Below are 16539 nucleotides of genomic sequence, written 5' to 3'. Positions count from 1 at the left end.
ATATAAAGGAATCAACAGGAGAGGAAGGGATAATGACTGTTGGCTTGGATGGAATGACAAGTCCTGGAGTCTGTTCTGCTATGACAACAGATACATTGCCTGTCACAATAATAACTCCACTACCATAGACGTCCCCTCCTCCAGCCCCCACAGAGTAGGAGTATATCTGGACTGGTCAGCCGGCACTCTGTCCTTCTATAGAGCCTCCTCTGACACACTGACCCACCTGATCACATTCACCTCCACATTCACTGAGCCCCTCTATCCAGGGTTTAGGGTTTATGATGTTGGCTCTTCAGTGTCCCTGAAATAATAACTGGACACACACACACACACACACACTGGACACACACACACACACACACACACACACACACACACACACACACTGGACACAAACTGGACACACACACACACATTGGACACACACACACACACACACTGGACACACACAAACACACAGGACACACACATACACACACACTGGATACATACACACTGGAAACAAAATGGACACACACACACTGGACACAAAATGGACACACACACACACACACACATGGACACAAAATGCACACACACACACACACACTGAACACACACACACACACACACACACACACACACACACACACACACACACACACACACACGACACTGGACACACACACACACACACTGGACACACACACACACTGGACACACACTCACTGGACACACACACTCACTGGACACACACACACACACACACAAACACACTGGATACACACACACACACACAAACACACTGGATACACACACACACACACACACAAACACACTGGATACACACACACTCACACACAAACACACTGGATACACACACACACACTGGATACACACACACAAACACACACACACACACACACACACACTGAACACACACACACACACACACTGACACACACACACACACACACACTGATACACACACACACTGGACACACACACGCTTGACACACACACACTTGACACACTGGATACACACACACAAACACACTGGATACACACACACAAACACACTGGATACACACTCACACACACACACACACACACACACTAACACACACACACTGGATACACACACACACACACTGGATACACACACACACACTGGATACACACACACACTGGATACACACACACAAACACACTGGATACACACATGCACACACGCACTCTGGACACACACATACAAACACACACTCTGGACACACACATACAAACACACACACTGACACACACACACACACACTGACACACACACACACACACACTGAACACACACACACACACACTGAACACACACACACACACTGACACACAAACACTGACACACACTGGACACTCACACATGACAGGCTTGTAATATTTTCTGATCTTTTACCACTTTGCATTTTTTATGATATATTTTACTGTTTGTGTTTGTACCACAGGAGGTTGGTGGGACCTTATTTAGGGAGGACAGGCTTGTAATGGCTGGAGGGGAATAAGTGGAATGGTATCAAACACGTGGTTTCCATGTGTTCCATTTCATTCACTCTGTTCCAGACATTATTATGAGCCGTCCTGCCCTCAGCAGCCTCCTCTGGTATGTACTGTCCTGTATGTGAGAGAGATCCAACAAGGAATTACAATGTATGTATTACTTTTAATACCTGCAAATGACAAATAAACTACTGGAACTCCTTATGAATGTCTGCAGCCGACGAGGTGAAAATATTACCGGAATATTCTGCAAAATGTTGATGAAGACGTCACTCAATCCACCCAAAACAACATGCAGTCTTTCCACAAGACTCCCATGAAGTTATAGTGTGACGTTATGAGTCGACGTTAAAGTAACATTCTCACAACATACTGCACTTGTTTTATCCTGTTTTAGATGTATCCTCTGTTTAAACATTTAAACTCTTACAATAACACTGTTAAAATACCAATGTGATCATTTTTTGTCTTTTATGTTGGAAAAACAAATTGTACAATTATATGTGGACATACGCTCCATAGTTGAACAAGTATACATGGTTATATTGTACTTTTCATAATAAAACATACTTGAAACAAGAAAAAGCATGTTAATTGTGAAAAAAAATTCGTTATTGATTTTTACATTGCTTCTCCCTGTCTCATGTTGACGTTTGTCATGAATCTTGACCTGGAGGCAGAACTGTGCGATTTCCTCTAGATATGTCAGCTGCAAAGTCAGAAATGGCTGTGGAAAATAATGTTGTTTTATGGTCTTAATTTAAGGGAAGGATTAGCAGTGTGGTTGAGGTTAGGATTAAAATCTGATTATATTACTTTGTGCCTGTGCCAGCTAGGGAATACTTTGCTGACCGCTAAATGCCAACCTGCCTCCAGAACAAGATTCATGACAATAAATGCCAACCTGCCTCCAGAACAATATTCATGACAATAAATGCCAACCTGCCTCCAGGGCAAGATTCATGACAATAAATGCCAACCTGCCTCCAGAACAAGATTCATGACAATAAATGCCAACCTGCCTCCAGAACAAGATTCATGACAATAAATGCCAACCTGCCTCCCAGTCGTCCCCTCCTTATCTTTACAAGGCTGCAGAACCTTCAAGCTAGTGATGTGGGGGTTCTCTCATAACCCTCAGTCCCCAGGTGGGTAGATGGCAGGTTGAATAAAGAGAAGCTAGTGATGTGGGGGTTCTCTCATAACCCTCAGTCCCCAGGTGGGTAGATGGCAGGTTTAATAAAGAGAAGCTAGTGATGTGGGGGTTCTCTCATAACCCTCAGTCCCCAGGTGGGTAGATGGCAGGTTGAATAAAGAGAAGCTAGTGATGTGGGGGTTCTCTCATAACCCTCAGTCCCCAGGTGGGTAGATGGCAGGTTGAATAAAGAGAAGCTAGTGATGTGGGGGTTCTCTCATAACCCTCAGTCCCCAGGTGGGTAGATGGCAGGTTGAATAAAGAGAAGCTAGTGATGTGGGGGTTCTCTCATAACCCTCAGTCCCCAGGTGGGTAGATGGCAGGTTGAATAAAGAGAAGCTAGTGAAGTGGGGGTTCTCTCATAACCCTCAGTCCCCAGGTGGGTAGATGGCAGGTTGAATAAAGAGAAGCTAGTGATGTGGGGGTTCTCTCATAACCCTTAGTCCCCAGGTGGGTAGATGGCAGGTTGAATAAAGAGAAGCTAGTGATGTGGGGGTTCTCTCATAACCCTCAGTCCCCAGGTGGGTAGATGGCAGGTTGAATAAATAGAAAACAATAGGCTACATAAAACAATCCATAAATGTATAATTATTATGTAATTTCCACAAAACATTAAGGACACCTTTCTTTCCATGACAAACTGACCAGGCGTAACTCAATGTTAGGAAGGTATCCTTAACATTTTGTCCACTCAGTGGCTCTGACCCTTTACGTAACAGTCAATCCTCTTTACCAGGAAACCTTCTTTAAATTTCCCCAAATGTTTCCACACTGCTGCTCTCTCACAGCTGCTCCAGGGCCTCTTAGGTTGAGGAGTCATTCTCTTCTAACCTGATCACAGCTGCTCCAGGACCTCTTGGGTTGAGGAGTCATTCTCTTCTAACCTGATCACAGCTGCTCCAGGGCCTCTTGGGTTGAGGAGTCATTCTCTTCTAACCTGATCACAGCTGCTCCAGGGCCTCTTGGGTTGAGGAGTCATTCTCTTTTAACCTGATCACAGCTGCTCCAGGGCCTCTTGGGTTGAGGAGTCATTATCTTCTAACCTGATCACAGCTGCTCCAGGACCTCTTGGGTTGAGGAGTCATTCTCTTCTAACCTGATCACAAACAAAGACAAGATTCAAACAAATAAACATGGTCCAACATAATGGGGGTATAGGGAAGGTAGGGGAGAGGAGGGGGTATAGGGAAGGTAGGGGAGAGGAGGGGGGTATAGGGAAGGTAGGGGAGAGGAGGGGGTATAGGGAAGGTAGGGGAGAGGAGGGGGTATAGGGAAGGTAGGGGAGAGGAGGGGGTATAGGGAAGGTAGAGGAGAGGAGGGGGTATAGGGAAGGTAGGGGAGAGGAGGGGGTATAGGGAAGGTAGGGGAGAGGAGGGGGTATAGGGAAGGTAGGGGAGAGGAGGGGGTATAGGGAAGGTAGGGGAGAGGAGGGGGTATAGGGAAGGTAGGGGAGAGGAGGGGGGTATAGGGAAGGTAGGGGGAGGAGGGGGGTATAGGGAAGGTAGGGGAGAGGAGGGGGTATAGGGAAGGTAGGGGAGAGGAGGGGGGTATAGGGAAGGTAGGGGGAGGAGGGGGTATAGGGAAGGTAGGGGAGAGGAGGGGGTATAGGGAAGGTAGGGGAGAGGAGGGGGTATAGGGAAGGTAGGGAGAGGAGGGGAGGTATAGGGAAGGTAGGGGAGAGGAGGGGGTATAGGGAAGGTAGGGGAGAGGAGGGGGGTATAGGGAAGGTAGGGGAGAGGAGGGCGTATAGGGAAGGTAGGGGAGAGGAGGGGGTATAGGGAAGGTAGGGGAGAGGAGGGGGTATAGGGAAGGTAGGGGAGAGGAGGGGGTATAGGGAAGGTAGGGGAGAGGAGGGGGGTATAGGGAAGGTAGGGGAGAGGAGGGGGTATAGGGAAGGTAGAGGAGAGGAGGGGGTATAGGGAAGGTAGGGAGAGGAGGGGAGGTATAGGGAAGGTAGGGGAGAGGAGGGGGTATAGGGAAGGTAGGGGAGAGGAGGGGGGTATAGGGAAGGTAGGGGAGAGGAGGGGGGTATAGGGAAGGTAGGGGAGAGGAGGGGGTATAGGGAAGGTAGGGGAGAGGAGGGGGGTATAGGGAAGGTAGGGGAGAGGAGGGGGGTATAGAGAAGGTAGGGGAGAGGAGGGGATATAGGGAAGGTAGGGGAGAGGAGGGGGTATAGGGAAGGTAGGGGAGAGGAGGGGGTATAGGGAAGGTAGGGGAGAGGAGGGGGGTATAGGGAAGATAGGGGAGAGGGGGGAAGGGAAGGTAGGGGAGAGGGGGGAAGGGAAGGTAGGGGAGAGGAGGGGGTACAGGGAAGGTAGGGAGAGGAGGGGGTATAGGGAAGGTAGGGGAGAGGAGGGGGTATAGGGAAGGTAGGGGAGAGGAGTGGGGGTATAGGGAAGGTAGGGGAGAGGAGGGGGTATAGGGAAGGTAGGGGAGAGGAGGGGGTATAGGGAAGGTAGGGGAGAGGAGGGGGTATAGGGAAGGTAGGGGAGAGGAGGGGTATAGGGAAGGTAGGGGAGAGGAGGGGGTATTGGGAAGGTAGGGGAGAGGAGGGGGGTATAGGGAAGGTAGGGGAGAGGAGGGGGTATAGGGAAGGTAGGGGAGAGGAGGGGGGTATAGGGAAGGTAGGGGAGAGGAGGGGGTATAGGGAAGGTAGGGGAGAGGAGGGGGGTATAGGGAAGGTAGGGGAGAGGAGGGGGGGCATAGGGAAGGTAGGGGAGAGGAGGGGGTATAGGGAAGGTAGGGGAGAGGAGGGGGGGCATAGGGAAGATAGAGGAGAGGCGGGGGGTATAGGGAAGGTAGGGGAGAGGAGGGGGCATAGGGAAGGTAGGGGAGAGGAGGGGGTATAGGAAAGGTAAGGGAGAGGAGGGGGTATAGGAAAGGTAAGGGAGAGGAGAGGGTATAGGGAAGGTAGGTGAGAGGAGAGGGGTATAGGGAAGGTAGGGGAGAGGAGGGGGGCATAGGGAAGGTAGGGGAGAGGAGGGGGTATAGGGAAGGTAGGGGAGAGGAGGGGGTATAGGGAAGGTAGGGGAGAGGAGGGGGGTATAGGGAAGGTAGGGGAGAGGAGAGGAGAGGGGGTATAGGGAAGGTAGGGGAGAGGAGGGGTTATAGGGAAGGTAGGGGAGAGGAGGGGGTATAGGGAAGGTATGGGAGAGGAGGGGGTATAGGGAAGGTAGGGGAGAGGAGGGGGTATAGGGGAGGTAGGGGAGAGGAGGGGGTATAGGGAAGGTAGGGGAGAGGAGGGGAGGTATAGGGAAGGTAGGGAGAGGAAGGGGTATAGGGAAGGTAGGGGAGAGGAGGGAGTATAGGGAAGGTAGGGGAGAGGAGGGGGTATAGGGAAGGTAGGGGAGAGGAAGGGGTATAGGGAAGGTAGGGGAGAGGAGGGGGTATAGGGAAGGTAGGGGAGAGGAGGGGGTATAGGGAAGGTAGGGGAGAGGAGGGGGGTATAGGGAAGGTAGGGGAGAGGGGGTATAGGGAAGGTAGGGGAGAGGAGGGGGGTATAGGGAAGATAGGGGAGAGGAGGGGGTATAGGGAAGGTAGGGGAGAGGAGGGGGTATAGGGAAGGTAGGGGAGAGGAGGGGGGGTATAGGGAAGGTAGGAGAGAGGAGGGGGGTATAGGGAAGGTAGGGGAGAGGAGGGGGTATAGGGAAGGTAGGGGAGAGGAGGGGGGTATAGGGAAGGTAGGGGAGAGGAGGGGGGTATAGGGAACGTAGGGGAGAGGAGGGGGTATAGGGAAGGTAGGGGAGAGGAGGGGTTATAGGGAAGGTAGGGGAGAGGAGGGGGGTATAGGGAAGGTAGGGGAGAGGAGGGGGGGTATAGGGAAGGTAGGGGAGAGGAGGGGGGACTTCCTCCATGTCAGGTAAGCAGCCTCCAAGTCTACCCTCACCAACGGACCAGACTGAGTGAGTTCTGAACATCCCTCTCTGTCCTCTGATGCTGCGTCCAAGTCTTCTTGGGTCTTTCTGGTGTCTCTGTCTTGACTCTTTAGTGAGTTTTTTCAGTTCTTTCCCAGGCTGCCTGAAAAACACAAAAAGATGGCACATACATAAGAGTTATAAACTATCAAAATAAAGAGAATCCCACACTCCATATATAAACTCCCAGTCATTTATTGGGTATTTACCAACGTTTCAGCATCACTGTGCCTTCTTCAGGGTGATGTCATCAATACTTGAACCAGGTTATGTAGAAAAACAGTGCAATTAGTGCAACCAATGACAATAGAGAGGGGTGTGTCATAATGATTAAGTTAATTACAATGAACTAATGAAACTGTTAAAAAAAACAATAGTTTATGGCATATTAAATATAAAAAAATAGTAGGGTATATTATATATATCCGGCTCTCCATGTAATCTGATTCATTATGATATAGGATCAGGTCCCCCCTCTCCATGTAATCTGATTCATTATGATATAGGATCAGGTCCCCCCTCTCCATGTAATCTGATTCATTATGATATAGGATCAGGTCCCCCCTCTCCATGGAATCTGATTCATTGTGATATAGGATCAGGTCCCCCCTCTCCATGTAATCTGATTCATTATGATCTAGGATCAGGTCCCCCCTCTCCATGTAATCTGATTCATTATGATCTAGGATCAGGTCCCCCCCTCTCCATGTAATCTGATTCATTATGATCTAGGATCAGGTCCCCCCCTCCTCTCCATGTAATCTGATTCATTATGATCTAGGATCAGGTCCCCCCCTCCTCTCCATGTAATCTGATTCATTATGATCTAGGATCAGGTCCCCCTCTCCACGTAATCTGATTCATTATGATCTAGGATCAGGTCCCCCCTCTCCATGTAATCTGAATCATTATGATCTAGGATCAGGTCCCCCTCTCCACGTAATCTGATTCATTATGATCTAGGATCAGGTCCCCCTCTCCATGTAATCTGATTCATTATGATCTAGGATCTTTTTATTTTTGTTATTTCACCTTTATTTAACCAGGTAGGCCAGTTGAGAACAAGTTCTCATTTACAATTGCGACCTGGCCAAGAATAAAGCAAAGCAGTGCGACAGAAACAACAACACAGAGTTACATGGAATAAACAAGCGTACAGTCAACACAAAAGAAAAAAGAAAGTCTATATACAGTGTGTGCAAATGGCGTGAGGAGGTATGGCAATAAATAGGCCGTAGTAGCAAAGTAATCACAATTTAGCAGATTAACACTGGAGTGATAGATGAGCAGATGATGATGTGTAAGTAGTGATACTGGTGTGCAGAAGAGCAAAAATATAAATTAAAACAATATGAGGATAAGGTAGGTAGATTGGGTGGGCTATTTACAGATGGGCTGTGTACAGCTGCAGCGATCGGTTAGCTGCTCAGATAGCTGATGTTTTAAGTTAGTGAGGGAGCAATAAGTCTCCGGCTTTAGCGATTTTTGCAATTCGTTCCAGTCATTGGCAGCAGAGAACTGGAAGGAAAGGCGGCCAAAGGAGGTGTTGGCTTTGGGGATGACCAGTGAGATGTACCTGCTGGAGCGCGTGCTACGGGTGGGTGTTGTTATGGTGACCATTGAGCTGAGATAAGGCTGAGCTTTACCTAGCATAGACTTGTAGATGACCTGGAGGATGGGAGACCCACAGTATAGGTGCGTAACGCACAGAGACGTCAAAAATGTGTTTCAAAAATCGTCAAAGAGTAATTATTTTAACCTCTATGGGCTAGGTGGGACGCTTGCCAGTGTAATCCCGTGGCGCGTTATTCAAATTCCTCAAAAATGCAAAAACTTCAATTTTTCAAACATATGACTATTTTACACCATTTTAAAGATAAGACTCTCGTTAATCTAACCACACTGTCCGATTTCAAAAAGGCTTTACAACGAAAGCAAAACATTAGATTATGTCAGCAGAGTACCCAGCCAGAAATAATCAGACACCCATTTTTCAAGCTAGCATATAATGTCACATCAACCCAAACCACAGCTAAATGTAGCACTAACCTTTGATGATCTTCATCAGAAGACAACCCTAGGACATTATGTTATACAATACATGCATGTTTTGTTCAATCAAGTTCATATTTATATCAAAAACCAGCTTTTTTACATTAGCATGTGACAAGCATGTGACTAGCATTCCCACCGAACACTGCCGGTGAATTTACTAAATTACTTACGATAAACGTTCACAAAAAGCATAACAATTATTTTAAGAATTATAGATACAGAACTCCTCTATGCACTCGATATGTCCGATTTTAAAATAGCTTTTCGGTGAAAGCACATTTTGCAATATTCTCAGTAGATAGCCCGGCATCACAGGGCTAGCTAGTTAGACACCCAGCAAGTTTAGCACTCATCAAAGTCAGATTTACTATAAGAAAAATGTTATTACCTTTGCTGTCTTCGTCAGAATGCACTCCCAGGACTTCTACTTCAATAACAAATGTTGGTTTGGTTCAAAATAATCCATAGTTATATCCAAACAGCAGCGTTTTGTTCGTGCGTTCAAGACACTATCCGAAAGGGTAAATAAGGGTGACGAGCAACGGCGCAATTCGTGACAAAAAAATTCTAAATATTCCATTACCGTACTTCGAAGCATGTCAACCGCTGTTTAAAATCAATTTTTATGCAATTTTTCTCATAAAAAAGCGATAATATTCCGACCGGGAATCTGCGTTTAGGTAAACAGACGAAAGAAAATAAAGCATTCGGTCGACTCGGGCACGCGCCTAAGCCCATAGTACTCTGATCGGCCACTTGCCAAAAGCGATAAAGTGTTTCAGCCAGAGCCTGCCTCGATATCGTTCAGCTTTTTCCCGGGCTCTGAGAGCCTATGGGAGCCGTAGGAAGTGTCACGTTATTGCAAAGATCCTCAGTCTTCAATAAAAAGAGCCAAGATGAAACAAAATTTGTCAGACAGGCCACTTCCTGCATGGAATCTTCTCAGGTTTTGGCCTGCCATATGAGTTCTGTTATACTCATAGACACCATTCAAACAGTTTTAGAAACTTTAGGGTGTTTTCTATCCAAAGCCAATAATTATATGCATATTCTAGTTACTGGGCAGGAGTAGTAACCAGATTAAATTGGGTACGTTTATCCGGGCGTGTCAATACTGCCCCCTAGCCCTAACAGGTTAACCTAAAGCATTTAATAAAGACACTTATAGTACAATATTATGGGGAATAGGAATGAGAGGGCTACTTACACCATTTTGGGAAGGGATCACAGCAGTGATTGAATCAGGGTATGAGACATGAGTTGAGGTGTTCAGAGGCTTGACCAGTGCAGGACAGGATTTGACTGGGAAGACAATAACACAAAAACACTACACAGTGAGACAAAAGAGCTCAGAATGAGTTAGTCCAAGCAAGGAGTAAAATCATAGATGTGTAATAATGTGATTGTGTTTGTGATTGACTCTACATAAAGTAATGAGAGAAAATTAACAGGGGTTCCCTCACCGTGCTTGGAGAGGAAACATTCAATGTGCCAGTGGATGAGTGGGCCACATGAGACGTGGCTTCCAGTTCATGTGAGGAGGTAGTTGACAATGGTAGTGGAGTGGTCATCACTTGTTAAATCATGGAACAGGAGGGGACTCAGCTGGAAATACAAATAGCAGATACGTTCCCTTGAAGCTGACCCATCGTAGGTTAGAACAACAAGTTTGTCCATGAAGATAAACACGGAATTCAAATCTCGCCCACTTGGCAAATCAAAGTAGCCCAAGAAACTTTTTCTGAATAAAGCCCTGATCATCCACATACAGTACCTGATGATAACTGAGAACGGCAAGCAGACTGGTGGCAACCATAGGTCCCAGAGTGGGGGGGGGGATTTTTTGCCCTGGGGCCCAGAGTTTGTCCTTATCTGTTGACCTAACCAGGAAAACTCTGGACCCTATAAGGTATGACAGTGATGAATCAGTTGTAAAAGGTTTTGTAAGGGCTCTGATGGAACCAGTTTTAACTAAATCAGTGCACATGGTTTTAACCTCTATGGGACCGGCGGGACGAATTCGTCCCACCTACGTAACATCCACTGCCAGCCTGTGGCGCGATTTTCAAAATCTTCAAAATCCTATTACTTCAATTTCTCAAACATATGACTATTTTACAGCCATTTAAAGATAAGACTCTCGTTAATCTAACCACACTGTCCGATTTCAAAAAGGCTTTACAACGAAAGAAAAACATTAGATTATGTCAGCAGAGTACCAAGCCAGAAATAATCAGACACCCATTTTTCAAGCCAGCATATAATGTCACCAAAACCCAGAAGACAGCTAAATGCAGCACTCACCTTTGATGATCTTCATCAGATGACAACCCTAGGACATTATGTTATACAATACATGCATGTTTTGTTCAATCAAGTTCATATTTATATCAAAAACCAGCTTTTTACATTAGCATGTGACGTTCAGAACTAGCATACCCCCGCAAACTTACGGGGAATTCGCTAACATTTTACTAAATTACTCACGATAAACGTTCACAAAAAGCATAACAATTATTTTAAGAATTATAGATACAGACCTCCTCTATGCACTCGATATGTCCGATTTTAAAATAGCTTTTTGGTGAAAGCACATTTTGCAATATTCTAAGTATATAGCCCAGGCATCACGGGCTCGCTATTTAGACATCCGGCAAGTTTAGCACTCACCATAATCATATTTACTATTATAAAAATGTCATTACCTTTTGTTGTCTTCGTCAGAATGCACACCCAGGACGTCTACTTCAATAACAAATGTTGGTTTGGTCCAAAATAATCCATCGTTATATCCGAATAGCGGCGTTTTGTTCGTGCGTTCCAGACACTATCCGAAATAGTAAAGAAGTGTCGCCGCTTGGCGCAATTCCTGACAATAAAATTCAAAGTATTCAATTGCCGTACGTCGAAGCATGTCAACCGCTGTTTAAAATCAATTTTTACGTCATTTTTCTCGTAGAAAAGCGGTAAAATTCCGACAGGGAATCTCCTTTTCGGCAAACAGAGGAAAAAATCCCAAAGGCGGGGGCGGTCGGGGTCACGCGCATAAGCTAGTGTCTCTTGATGGGCCACTTGAGAAAGGCGATAATGTGTTTCAGCCTGGGGCTGGAATGACGACATTCTCTTTTTCCCGGGCTATGAGAGCCTATGGACGACGTGGGAAGTGTCACGTTAGAGCAGAGATCCTTAGTAAATGATAGAGATGGCAAAGAAGTTCCAGAAATGGTCAGACAGGCCACTTCCTGTAAAGGAATCTCTCAGGTTTTGACCTGCCATTTGAGTTCTGTTATACTCACAGACACCATTCAAACAGTTTTAGAAAATTTAGGGTGTTTTCTATCCATATGTAATAAGTATATGCATATTCTAGTTACTGAGTAGGAGTGGTAACCAGATTAAATCGGGTATGTTTTTTATCCAGCCGTGTCAATGCTGCCCCCTAGCCCTAACAGGTTAATAACTCTTAGGGCTCGCGGACCGTAAGCGAAACACCTATGACAACATCCGGTGAAATTGCAGAGCGCCAAATTCAAAATAGAAATATATTAAACATTCATGAAAATACAAGTGTCATACATCATTTAAAAGCTTAGAATCTTGGCAATCGAACTGCGTTGTCAGATTTCAAGAAAGCTTTTTTTCAATTTCCACATTATTCATTACGAGATGAACAGGTGAGCAGTACGCGTCTATGAAATGAGAGCATGAACAGTGTGAGGACCGTTAAGCTCCAACTTTTCCGACACACACACACATTCATCTTATAATCACTCGGTTATACCTTTTCATGGTGAAATCATTTAGTCAAACCTTTAATCATATTATTTCCATTACAATCCACCCTATTGGCTAAATATTTCACATACACTATAACACATCTATTTTTATTGGATTCAGAAATGTCACACAAAATCAAACTAGATCAAACTAGGTCTTTGTGTTGTATAAGGGTGAAGGGCAACCACACAATAATAGTCTCCTCCTGCGACTGTGAAAGGGGGAAGTCTGGATCTAATGGGCACATTGGATACAGATAATGCAGATCAGTGCAACTGTCTGGCTTCCTTCCCTTCATGAACAGCTTTACCATACAGGCCATTCCCCTTGGTAAATTAATTCCATCGAGTAGAAAGGGGATGGTTGTCAACTGAAGTTTGGCTGTTGCGCAGGCATAACCTTCTTCTTTAGCTACTGATCTAGCTGTATACTGAATCCATTCCAGCCATAGGTTGGAATCCCCAAACCAAGTCTCCACCTCAATCACTTCCTTAAGATCTTTCGTCTGAACTATCCTCACCGGTTCTTGGCTCTGGATGACTACACAGGTAATGTCAGTTTTATCAGGGGTACTACTGGTATTCTGGCTGGCGGTAGAACTATCTCCTGTCCTAACCTCTACTACTCGGAATGGTACCGCAGTGTCGACAATGGTCTGGTCAAGGCCAACATACCATAACCCTAAATCCTCTTTCTTTATGCTTTTAATGGTCATTCCTATCTTCAAGCAATACTTCCCTTGCTCTGGATTGCAGTCAAAAACCCTGGCCTTCACTATATTCCATCTGTTTCTATATTGGGTGTGTGGATTGACATAGCCTTCTCTCTCTGTGTGAGCTATGATTCCATGAGTTACACCGGGATCTACACAGATATCTTCCCCATGAAGTCCGAGTCCTAGACTGCCAGGAGGTTAGGGACCCCATTTGGTCTGCATAGAACTCTATTGAGACATCCTTCCCTAACTCTAATCTCACTTCCTTTTTATCCAGATCGAGTGACCTTTTGTACCTAGGCCATATAAACTCCTCATCTTCTACACTATGGGTCAAGTTACAACTTTCTGACTTCTCGAGTGGTTCATGGTGTATTAGGAATATGGCTCCCAAAATCAGACAGCTCAGACTGACCAGTACCCCTGTAAAGCCCCACCCCCTCCCGGAGAATATATCACTGGCTAGAGGCCAACCCACACTTTCACTTCTATGAACGCACACAGTGAGGATCGGGCGAGTTAGGGAATCTTCGTTAGAGAGGTAACCCCGAACCTTATTGGTATTCGGTTCTTCTCCTAACTCTGGGATTGTTCGACAGTGTCAGTGTGTCTTACCCTCCCGCAATGTGTGATATGAACCCAGGTAGCTCTTTCAGCTATTCTCACCACGAAGGCTATTACCAGGAACACTTGGTATGGGCCCTCCCACCGTGGCTGCTTCCAGTTCTTTTCTCCTCAGGGACTGGATCCACACCCAGTCTCCTGGTTGGATTGAGTGAATCATCTTCTCCTGTAATTCACCTGTTGGACACAAAGTCTCGGACATAGGGGTTTGGTTAACCATGTGTTCTGTTAGTGTATCTTCAACTTCTATGTCTACCTGTTCTGGCCTCCCTAACTGGCATTCTCTATGGTTTACCTGATCAGCTAAAATGTAATCCATTATTTAAGAGAGAGATCCTAGTAAACCAACTACCCTAATCGTGTCCACCCAGTAAGTTGTGACCACTTCTTCCCATTTAATATGCTTATCTATTATAAAAAATGTTTTTTTAAGTTGTTCGTTATCCAATAGGCCACAAAGTGTTCCCCGAACCTGCTCTACTATCCCCCCTGTTGACACATGGCTCTGCCCATGTGTCAATCTTGCCGCATCTCTAAACAATGACTTAGGTAGTATTGGTAACTTATCATGATACCAAATACTGTCCTTATATAAATTGCTCCTAACTTCTCCCATTTCGAAATCCCTTTCACTGGTGCTCTAGACTGACAAATTTAATACAGCGTTGTCTATGTTTACATCCAATTTTAAGAACTGCTGTGTCGACGGCTGAGGTTTATCCTCTCTAGGGTAGGTGGGACGAAATCGTCCCACCTACGTAACAGCCAGTGGAATCCTGTGGCGCGTTATTCAAATACCTTAGAAATGCTATTACTTCAATTTCTCAAACATATGACTATTTTACACCATTTTAAAGACAAGACTCTTGTTAATCTAACCACACTGTCTGATTTCAAAAAGGCTTTACAACGAAAGCAAAACATTAGATTATGTCAGCAGAGTACCCAGCCAGAAATAATCAGACACCCATTTTTCAAGCTAGCATATAATGTCACATAAACCCAGAAGACAGCTAAATGCAGCACTAACCTTTGATGATCTTCATCAGATGACAACCCTAGGACATTATGTTATTCAATACATGCATGTTTTGTTCAATCAAGTTCATATTTATATCAAAAACCAGCTTTGTACATTAGCATGTGACGTTCAGAACTAGCATACCCACCGAACACTTCCGGTGAATTTACTAAATTACTCACGATAAACGTTCACAAAAAACATAACAATTATTTTAAGAATTATAGATAGAGAACTCCTTTATGCAATTGCGGTGTCCGATTTTAAAATAGCTTTTCGGTGAAAGCACATTTTGCAATATTCTGAGTAGATAGCCCGGCCATCATGGCTAGATGTTTTGACACCCACCAAGTTTGGCACTCACCAAACTCAGATTTACTATAAGAAAAATTGGATTACCTTTGCTGTTCTTCGTCAGAATGCACTCCCAGGACTTCTACTTCAACACCCAATGTTGTTTTGGTTCCAAATAATCCATAGTTATATCCAAATTGCTGCGTTTTGTTCTTGCGTTCAAGACACTATCCGAAGGGTGAAGCGCCGGCGCATATCGTGACAAAAAATGTCAAAATATTCCATTACCGTACTTCGAAGCATGTCAAACGCTGTTTAAAATCAACTTTTATGCAATTTTTCTCGTAAAATAGCGATAATATTCCGACCGGAGACCTGTCAGTGTTTTCGTTGAAACACTGACAGTTGAAAATGGAGTCTTCACATGCATGCGCGCGCCCGTGTCATTGTTCTCAGAGCGACCACTTTCCAAATGCGCTACTGTTTTTCGCCCAGGGACTGCAGAGTCATCATTCCCCGTTCTGGCGCCTTCTGAGAGCCTATGGGAGCCTTAGAAAGTGTCACGTTACAGCAGAGATCCTCTATTTTCCATAAAGAGGCTATAGAAAGACAAGAAATGGTCAGAGAGGGCACTTCCTGTATGGAATCTTCTCAGGTTTTGGCCTGCCATATGAGTTCTGTTATACTCACAGACACCATTCAAACAGTTTTAGAAACTTTAGGGTGTTTTCTATCCACATCTACTAATTATATGCATATTCTAGTTTCTGGGCAGGAGTAATAACCAGATTAAATCGGGTACGTTTTTTATCCGGCCGTGAAAATACTGCCCCCTATCCTAAACAGGTTAATGCCCCCCTTGCCTGGTCTGTGAGTTTTGGTGGGCGGCCCTCTCTTGGTAGGTTTGTTGTGGTGCCATATTCTTTCCATTTTTTAATAATGGATTTAATGGTGCTCCGTGGGATGTTCAAAGTTTCTGATATTTTTTTATAACCCAACCCTGATCTGTACTTCTCCACAACTTTGTCCCTGACCTGTTTGGAGAGCTCCTTGGTCTTCATGGTACCGCTTGCTTGGTGGTGCCCCTTGCTTAGTGGTGTTGTAGACTCTGGGGCCTTTCAGAACAGGTGTATATACACTGAGATCATATGACAGATCATGTGACACTTAGATTGCACACATGTGGAGTTTATTTAACTAATGATGTGACTTCTGAAGGTAATTGGTTGCACCAGATATTATTTATGGGCTTCATAGCAAAGGGGTGAATACATATGCACGCACCACTTTTCTGTTTTTAACTTTATTTTTTAAACAAGTCATTTTTTTTATTTCTCTTGACCAATTTGGACTATTTTGTGTTTGTCCATTACATGAAATCCAAATAAAATCAATTTAAATTACATGTTGTAATGCA

The sequence above is a fragment of the Salmo salar genome, unplaced genomic scaffold, assembly GCF_905237065.1.
Source record: "Salmo salar unplaced genomic scaffold, Ssal_v3.1, whole genome shotgun sequence".
NCBI lineage: Eukaryota > Metazoa > Chordata > Actinopteri > Salmoniformes > Salmonidae > Salmo > Salmo salar.
This window is presented reverse-complemented; position numbering follows the sequence as displayed.